Source organism: Coenobita brevimanus, chromosome 8 (assembly GCF_032717465.1).
Source record: "Coenobita brevimanus isolate Jiangsu-jjx chromosome 8, ASM3271746v2, whole genome shotgun sequence".
In the NCBI taxonomy this organism is placed as follows: Eukaryota; Metazoa; Arthropoda; class Malacostraca; order Decapoda; family Coenobitidae; genus Coenobita; species Coenobita brevimanus.
Window position 1 is genome coordinate 27,362,618 of NC_136961.1, and position 9,119 is coordinate 27,371,736.

The window sequence follows — 9,119 nt, forward strand, 5'->3', positions numbered from 1 at the left end:
CAGGGCCACCTGATCTGCTCTGCTCTCAAGGTCCAGGGCAAGAGGAGATGCCTCAAAAGCCTCAGCTAAAGCACAGCCAAATGCCATCCAGTTAGCCCTACTGAGGTCCCACCGTGGTGGAGGGGGTGGTGGAGGTGGTAGAGGAGCTGCCGGCAGAGTGACTTCCAGGGCAAAATGGTCACTGGGAAGGTGAGGGTGCAGCAACCATGATGCCAGGCCCATGAGGGGGGATGACACAAATGCCAAATCTAGGCACCCCCCCATCAATGTGTGTGGCCTCGGTAGTGTTGTTCAGTAGGGAGACACCACGCACCTCCTCTAGTACTAAGGAGATGTGCCGTCCTGCATAACTGGACTGAAGAGGCGAAGAGAGAAGGGCGTTGTGGGCGTTAAAGTCACCCCCTATATACACGGCTTCCCTGGCAGCCTGGGAGAACATGTCTCCCAACTCCAGGATGCCCCTGTGGCTCCGGTATATGTTGTATACCATGAGGGGCGACGTTGCCAGGTGGAGAACCATGCCCTGAACCTCCACATCAGGCCCACAGAAGGGAGAAGGGTCACAATCTGTGCACTCGATATGATCCTGAACCAGGATGGCACAGCCCCGTGTGACTGCACAAACATACGGGAGGAGGTGGGTGGTGTAGCCAGGGAGGTGGAAAGCTGCCCGCTCCAGCAGTAGAGTCTCCTGAAGTAGGAGGACATGAGGGCGAACCCTCATAGCCGCCTTCAGTAAGAGCGGGAGCTTTCCTTTGGCTCCTACACAGTTCCACTGTAGGATGCGGAGTCAGGTGTCGACATCCTGCATGCAGGTGGAGGCCGCCCTGAGGCATCCTCCAGCGGAAGCTGGGTCACTTGTGCTGCTGCTACATCCGCTGCTGGTGATGGGGGCGTCACAGATGGCGACGGAGGGTGGAGCGCTTGATTGGCTGGTGGCCAGGCTGAAGAAACCTAAGTGTCCGCTCCCTGAGCCTGGTGAGGCTGTTCGTTAGGTGGAATGGGGGCAGGGGAGAGGATCTGATGTTTCCTTGTGAAAGTCGCCTCGAGGATCCGGTCCACTGCAGCCGCAGCTGGGGTCATGTCCAGCTTTAACCCTGTCATTTGGGCGATCATAGTGACGATCCCCAAGGGCAGTTCCTGCCCAATCATCCGCAACTCCTCCGTCGAAAAGAGCAGGGTCATCTCGGTAGACACCGAGGGGGGACAAGATTTGGGGCCATGCGTCTTCCTGACAAGCAGGCTGTGCCGGTTGGTGGACCTCGGCGGTGGTCTCTTCCCATATGATGGATGATGGCAGGGGTGGGAAGGATATCTCTTCTAGCAGGGGCGGACTTGGTGCAAGGGGGTGGCATTGCTGGCCCCAGATGAAAGTGCCTGGGGGCACAGGAGTCGCACTCATCCGCTGCCAATCTCTCACCCACTTGGCTTGCCACTCTCTCCCCCGTTCCACCCGCTTCATGCGCGCAGGGCAGCGAGGGTGCCAGGTGTGGTGTGATCCCGCACAGTTGGGGCACCGGGAGGTCACAGGCTCCTTTGCCTTGAATTTTTGAAGGCAGATTTCTGTCTCGTGTCCACTGTTGCAAATACCGCAAATGACGAGGCGACGGCAACTGGCCCGGTGGTGGCCGTACCGCTGGCAGCGGTAGCACCACAGCAGCTCAGGCATGAGAGGAAGGAGCCAATTGGTCTCCCAGTTCCCCAGGTTGAGGCACTCGACCAGTGGACCCCGCAGGGTAACACAAACCTGCTGTGTTTCCTCTCTCGTGCACAAGTTCTGGCACCTCGTCGCCTCCTCGACCAGGTCATGTTTCAGCAGAATCTCGACCAGCATACGGTGAGGATACCCCATCGCCATTGCCTTGGTCAGTTGTTCCCCCGGAGGCAACTCCACAGAAACTTCTCTTCTGCCAACGTTTTCAAGTGCAGATAAGCGTTCTCCTCCATCGGGATCAGCACGCAACTGTCGTCGCGGCCGTAGCAGTTTGTCACTGCAAGACCTGGCAGATGGCATTCCAGAGCGATGACTGCGTCGTAGCTCATGCTGAAGCCTGGCTGAAGAGGGACGCGGAAGTCAAGGAAAGCAGAACGAGGCAATGGAGGAGTCGTGACAGAAACGGAACGCCGAGGAGCTGTTGGTCTCTGAGGAGCTGCTGGGCGGGGCGCCAGTGATGGGGCGTTTCCCTGTGGCACTCGCCATGTTTTTTGCGTCACCGAGACCCAGCTATCGTCAGCAGTAATAGCAGTGGTAGTTGCAGGGGTAGTATCCTGTGCAGAAGGAGCAGTGGGCAGGGGCACCCTGGTGGCCGAAGCGCACGAGCCATCAGCGCAGGTGGCAGTAGGAGGTGTCACGGCTAGGGTCAGCGAGGAGCATTGAGACGCCCTAGAGCAGAAAGCAGAGCTGTGCGCAGCAGTGGCAGGAGCATGTGTTTCTGGGGTGGAGGGAGGAGAGGGCATGCATGGAGATGCCTCTTCCATCGCCTCATGAACTTGGGCCATCTTGACTGATATGGCTGAAGAGGAAGCAGTGGAGGTGGCATAACGGGGAAGGGGAGCAGTCCCCTTAGATCTAGAGGATGGGAGAGCAGTAGGGGATTCCCCTAACGGTGAGTGCAAGCTCCTCGAGGAGAGTCGCCGCTTACGCTTTGCCTTGACCTTGAACTTGACAGTGGAGGGCTTATCAGAAGGGAGAAGGGGGCGAGTAGGCTCTGCTGAAGGATGTTGGATCCCTTCATGACAGACAGACACTCACACTCAGACACATATACCACAAACACACATAAACACAGAGACACTCACTACAAAAAAAAAAAAAAAAAAACGGCAAAGGAAAGACTTTACAGTAGCGAGGACCTATCCTCCCCGGCCTCTAAAGAGCGACGTAGGAGACCTGCTACTGCCCCGTGAGGGACTTGTCCTAACCCTAACAGAAAAGCCGCCCCCAACGCTTCCTATGACAGGGCCCTAATGGCCCCTTCTCATGGAAGTGTCCAAACGGCACCCCTTCAGGGTTCAGCGTCGTACCACGTTGGGGTCACTATTGGCTAACCATGAAAACACACACACACACACACACACACACACACACACACACACACACACACACACACACACACACACACACACACACCAAGAGAAACTGGAATTACTGAAAGAGAAGAGGGAGGAAGTAAAAACAAAAAATGAGGGAACATCAAAGGACGAGAAGAATTTTTTTTTTACAAAGTAATAGGATTGCAGGTTTGAAAGTGGTACATAACCAGGAGGGAATAAAAAGGAGAAAGGTAGTAGAACCAAGTCATGACAAGTATATAAACAATATGATTAAGTTGATGTACTCAAATGTGTATGGAATGGTATCCAAATTATTAGAGATGAATGATTATGTCAGAGAAAATGAACCACATATAATATGCCTCACTGAAACAAAATTAACACCAAGGATATTAAATGACATACTAAACTTAGAGGAATATAATTTATGGAGAAGAGATAGAAACTTTAAAAAAAGGAGGAGGAATTATAATATTAACTAAGAAAAATCTCAAACTCAATGAAATAAAACTGGATGTACCCTCACAAGTAGAACTGATTTCAGTAGAGATCAACACATCTGAAGGGAAAGTAATTGTAGCCAATTTGTACATGCTACCCAGATCAAACACATGGGAAAGAAACGAATATGAGGACCTGGCAGAGAGTACAATTCAGAGTTTAAGAGCATTACTACATAAAATGGAAGAGAAATCGGAAAGAATTATACTAACTGGAGATTTTAATACAAATATAAATTGGAATACTCTATATATAATAAGCCAAGAAAGCTGTTGGGACCAAAAGCTCCTGGATCTCGTGCAAGAGTTTTTCCTAACGCAACATGTGAGGGGAACCACCAGAAAAAGAGGACTCGATGTACCTTCAATGCTAGATCTCATATTTACTAGGCAAGAAAATGATATTGACAGCTTAATTTATCACCCTCCACTCGGCAAAAGCGACCATGCAGTACTAAATTATAACTTCAGGATAGCATATGACATAGTTAACAGCAATGAAAGTTACAAAAAGAGCCTAAACTATAAAAAGGGAAATTATCATGACCTAAAGAAGTACTTCTTAGAAGTTGATTGAGAAAATGAGCTTAGAGGACAAGATTTAAATGCTGTATATAAAAAATTCTGTGAATTTTATGAAATAGGAGACCAGAAGTACCTCCCACAGCACAAAGAAGCAGTTAAGAAAATACAGAAATGGTTCAATACAGAATGTAAAAAATCAAAAGAAAGAAGAGATTTTTTGTGGAATAGATACAGAAGACACAACAGTGAAAGGGCATATAATAATTACAAACAGGCAAGAAACGATTATACAAGAATAAGGAGGGAAGCCCAAAAACAGTTTGAGGAGGATATCATAAATAAAAGTAGTGATCAATCGAAGCTATTTTACAGCTACATCAGCAGCAAAAGCAAAGTAAAAGATATAATACAATCCATTACGGACGATGGAATCACCTATACACGAGAGAAAGATATTTGTGAAGCACTAAATAAGAATTTCCAATTAGTTTTTACAGAAGAAAAAAATTTTGAGAGGGACTATGTGGAATATGCATGTCCACGCATACTACCAGATATACAAATATCAGAAAAAGTCATGCAGGAGGAGGTCAGTAAATTAGCCAGAGGAAAAACAAATGGTCCTGGTGAAATTTCATGTTCGGTGCTATGAGAATGTGCAAAGGAGTTAAGTAAACCATTATTTTTAATTTTCAAGAAATCCTTGAGTCAAGGTAAACTACCTTATTTTTGGAAGAAAGCAAATATTGTCCCCTTATTCAAGAAAGGGAATAGACAAAATCCACTCAACTACCGACCAGTATCACTGACCAGTGTTGTAAGCAAGGTATTACGAGTAGAAAAGCTTATAAGAAAAGCTTGGGGAAATCACCTAGAAGAACACAGTATGATAACAGAAAGACAGTTTGGTTTCAGAAAAGGAAAATCATGTGTTACTTATCTGTTGAGCTACTATGACAGAGTAACAGACACAATACAGGAAAGAGAAGGATGGGTGGACAGTATCTATTTAGATTTCAAGAAAGTATTTGACACAGTACCACACCAAAGACTTTTATGGAAACTGGACCATCAAGGAGGAATTCGAGGCAAACTGTTTTGTTGGATGCAAGATTTTATCAAAACCAATCATGTTTTTAGTGTATATAAATGATATAGACAGTAACACTGGAAATGAAAGCTATCTAAATATGTTTGCAGATGATGCAAAAATACAAAGGAGAATTACTAACACAGACTCTTGTAAAGAGCTACAAGAAGAATTAAATAAACTTCATGAATGGAGTAATACATGGAAAATGGAATTCAATGTGGACAAGTGTCATGTAATCAAGTTTGGTAAAAGTGGCAAAAGACCTATCTATCTATCTATCTATTGCCAGACGCCTCAATCCCGTTTGGGGTGGCCACAAACAAATCGCCTCCAAGTCGCCCTGTCCCCCGCCATTTCACTACCCTGCTCCCAACTCACACCCCCCTCTCTCATATACCTCTCCACCCCATCCCTCCATCTCATCCTCATAACCTGATTGGGATTATACGTTATGAAATAAAACCCTACACACATCAGAAAGAGAGAAGGACATAGGTGTGACTATCAGTAACAGACTATCTCCGGCTGACCACATCAGTGAGAAGGTACGGGACATGTATACACTGCCTGCAAATATGAGAATAGCATTCACATACATAAATGAAGACATGCTAAGAAGGATAATAACATCATTCATCAGATCAACCCTGGAGTATGCATCAGTAGTCTGGATTCCTCGTCTCAAAAAACACATAGACAAGATTGAAAAAGTTCAAAGGGCCGCTACAAGATGGATACCAAGCTTTAGGGATATAAGCTACGAAGAAAGACTAAATAAACTGAATCTACTGGATTCCTCGTCTCAAAAAACACATAGACAAGATTGAAAAAGTTCAAAGGGCCGCTACAAGATGGATACCAAGCTTTAGGGATATAAGCTACGAAGAAAGACTAAATAAACTGAATCTACCAACACTACAGGAGAGAAGGAAAAGAGGTGACATGATAATGCTATATAAATGCATATCAGGGAAGGAGAAAATAGACATAAATGATTACTTAACATATGGGGAAGCATCAGCAAGAGGACACTGCAAAAAACTGCATAAGAAGAGAGGTGATAAAGACGTGAGGAAATTCAGTTTCCCAAACCGAGCAATTGATCAATGGAATGCACTACCGAATGAAATAGTGTGTGCCAAAACAATTCACAAATTTAAGGATATGTACGATAAATATGGTTTAAGACACGGAACAGTACGAGCTTGACTCATTCCTGTAAAGATACAATTAGGTAAGAACAATTAGGTAAGGTAAGAACACACGCAAACATACCACTCACACACTGTCGGGCCGGCAGTGCCTGTCTGTACAGGAACAAAGTCGAGGCAAAAGTACAGTAAAGGACAGAAAAGCATTCTCTAAGCCTGAGACTAAGTCTCAAAAGAGGCAAAAACGAGAAAAACTGGCGAAAATTGCTCCTCAGTAACTCAGACTAAGTCCAGTGTGGGAGAAAGACTAGCCAGAGCTCTGCTTCGATCAGTGTCTAGACAGGGAGTGTCCTTGTGATATATTTCAGGCTTTAGCTACCTGTGCCCTGTGTGGCAACCATCACTGAAGTAAACTAATTATCTACACCGAGAAATGACTCCCCGGCCGTCATTTCTCGACGACTTCTTCTAGCCGGGGACATTGAAAGCAATCCAGGACCCACCAACAAATACATATGTCCAACATGCTCAAAACCTATCACGTCGAGCCGACAGACAAAGGGTTCAGTTCAGTGCAACTCCTGCAAGAACTGGACCCATTACACCTACACAACACTTGGATCCAGGAAACATTACACAAACACCTGGACCTGCTCCTTATGCTCCTTCCCCCCACCCATCAATTCCCCTTCCAATCCTACTCCTTCCTTCACACCTCCACAGCCAAACCCACTGACCCTTCCCACATTATCCAGTCCCCCAACTCCTCCCATTGCAACCCATCCTAATCCACCTCAACCCATACCTCCATCACAACCTCCTCCTACCCCTTCCCCTCCACCCACACCACCTTCCCCCCTTGCTGCAGCAGCCGACACACATCGCACTCACAACATAAACATCCTTCAGTTAAACATAGATGGCATAAACACCAAAATACATGACCTCACACAATTCATCAAACAACAGAACATACACATTGCCATCTTACAAGAAACAAAACTACACAGAGCACAGAAAACACCGACATTTCATAACTTCACCACCATTCGACAAGACCTGGCCGACGGCGGTGGCGGTGGACTCATCACCCTGGTACACAAATCCATCAACTTTGCAGATACCAGTGCACATACAAAGTCACTTCTCTCCCCACATGACACCACAACAGAAATACGATCAATTAAAATACGCACTGGTAACAAATCACATATAACAATCGCTAACACATACATTCCCCCCCAATCGTCCTCCACAGTACCACACAATTACTCTCCACAGACACACCACATCACTAACATACCGAACATCATCGTGTGTAGTGATTTCAACGCCAAGTCGTCGGCCTGGCATGTCAACAACCCTGACACAGACAGAGGGCTGGTACTACAATCCCAGAAAGATCATCTTTTCATACTAAACAGTCTAGACCAACATACCCATATCCCACACCAAGCCCTCTTCCTCCCATCATCTCCAGACATCACCTTCTGCTCCCCAAACCTCTCCCCCACTACATCATGGAGAATGGTCAAAACCTTAGGTTCTGATCGCTTCCCAATCATCATCATTACGAAAACCAGAATCACCCCAGGTGGCCACAAACACACATACACTAATTATAAGAGAGCCAACTGGGAGACCTTTGTAACTGAAACAGAACAAGATTTCGAAACACTAAACAGTACACCCATCACAAACATCAACACCGCTGTGCACACTTTCAATTCAATCATACAAAACGCAGACAAAAGACACATCCCTAGAGGCAACAGAAAGAGACACAACCCCAACTTCACACCAGAAATTCAAGGCCTCATCAGGCAACGGGACACACTGCGACACTCCCCAACACCCCATACACAAGACACCGTACAACAAATACAAGAACTCAACACTCAAATAAACAGTAAAATATCAGAACAGCAATCACTAAACTGGAAAAATTACCTCCAAACACTTGACCTCAAAACAAACATCAGCAAACTCTACAATACACTAAACAGCATCACACTTTCCAACAGCAACACCACACAATCACACGCTGCCACCACAACAACAGACACCATACCCTCAAACAAACAACAAGCAAACACTCTCATCAATCACTTTTCACAAGTCAGTCATCTAACTCCCCATCCGGAAGACTGACGTATCATCAGACGTAAAAGATAGTTCCCCACAGACCCAGACTACGCACCTTTTACTTACAACCAGACGAAGCACATCATTAACAACCTCAAGCACTCATCTGCCTGTGGACCAGACAACATAAGCAACATTCACCTTAAACACCTAGGACCACAAGGCATACAAGCACTCACCAACATATCAAACTACAGCTACTCACACAACATAATACCAAACATCTGGAAGCATGGCAATATCATCACTATCCTTAAACCCAACAAAGACCCCACGTTACCCTCCTCACATCGCCCCATCACACTCCTCTGCACCCCCTCTAAAGTCACTGAACGACTGGTACTACAACTAGTCACACCTCACATTCCCCTAGCCCAGTCACAACATGGCTTTAGGCCACTAAACTCCACAAACACCCTTCTTACAGGCCTTACGCAGAGAGTTTTCGATGGCATCAATTCAGCTAGGCCACCACACAGAACACTCCTAGTCACACTAGACATTAGCAAAGCTTTTGATGCCATCCCCCGCCACAACCTCACAAACAAAATACTCAGCACAAACATGCACAATAACACAAAAAGATGGCTGGCAAACTACTTAGCAGGCAGATGTGCACACATAACATTTGCCGGTCAGTCTTATAACATC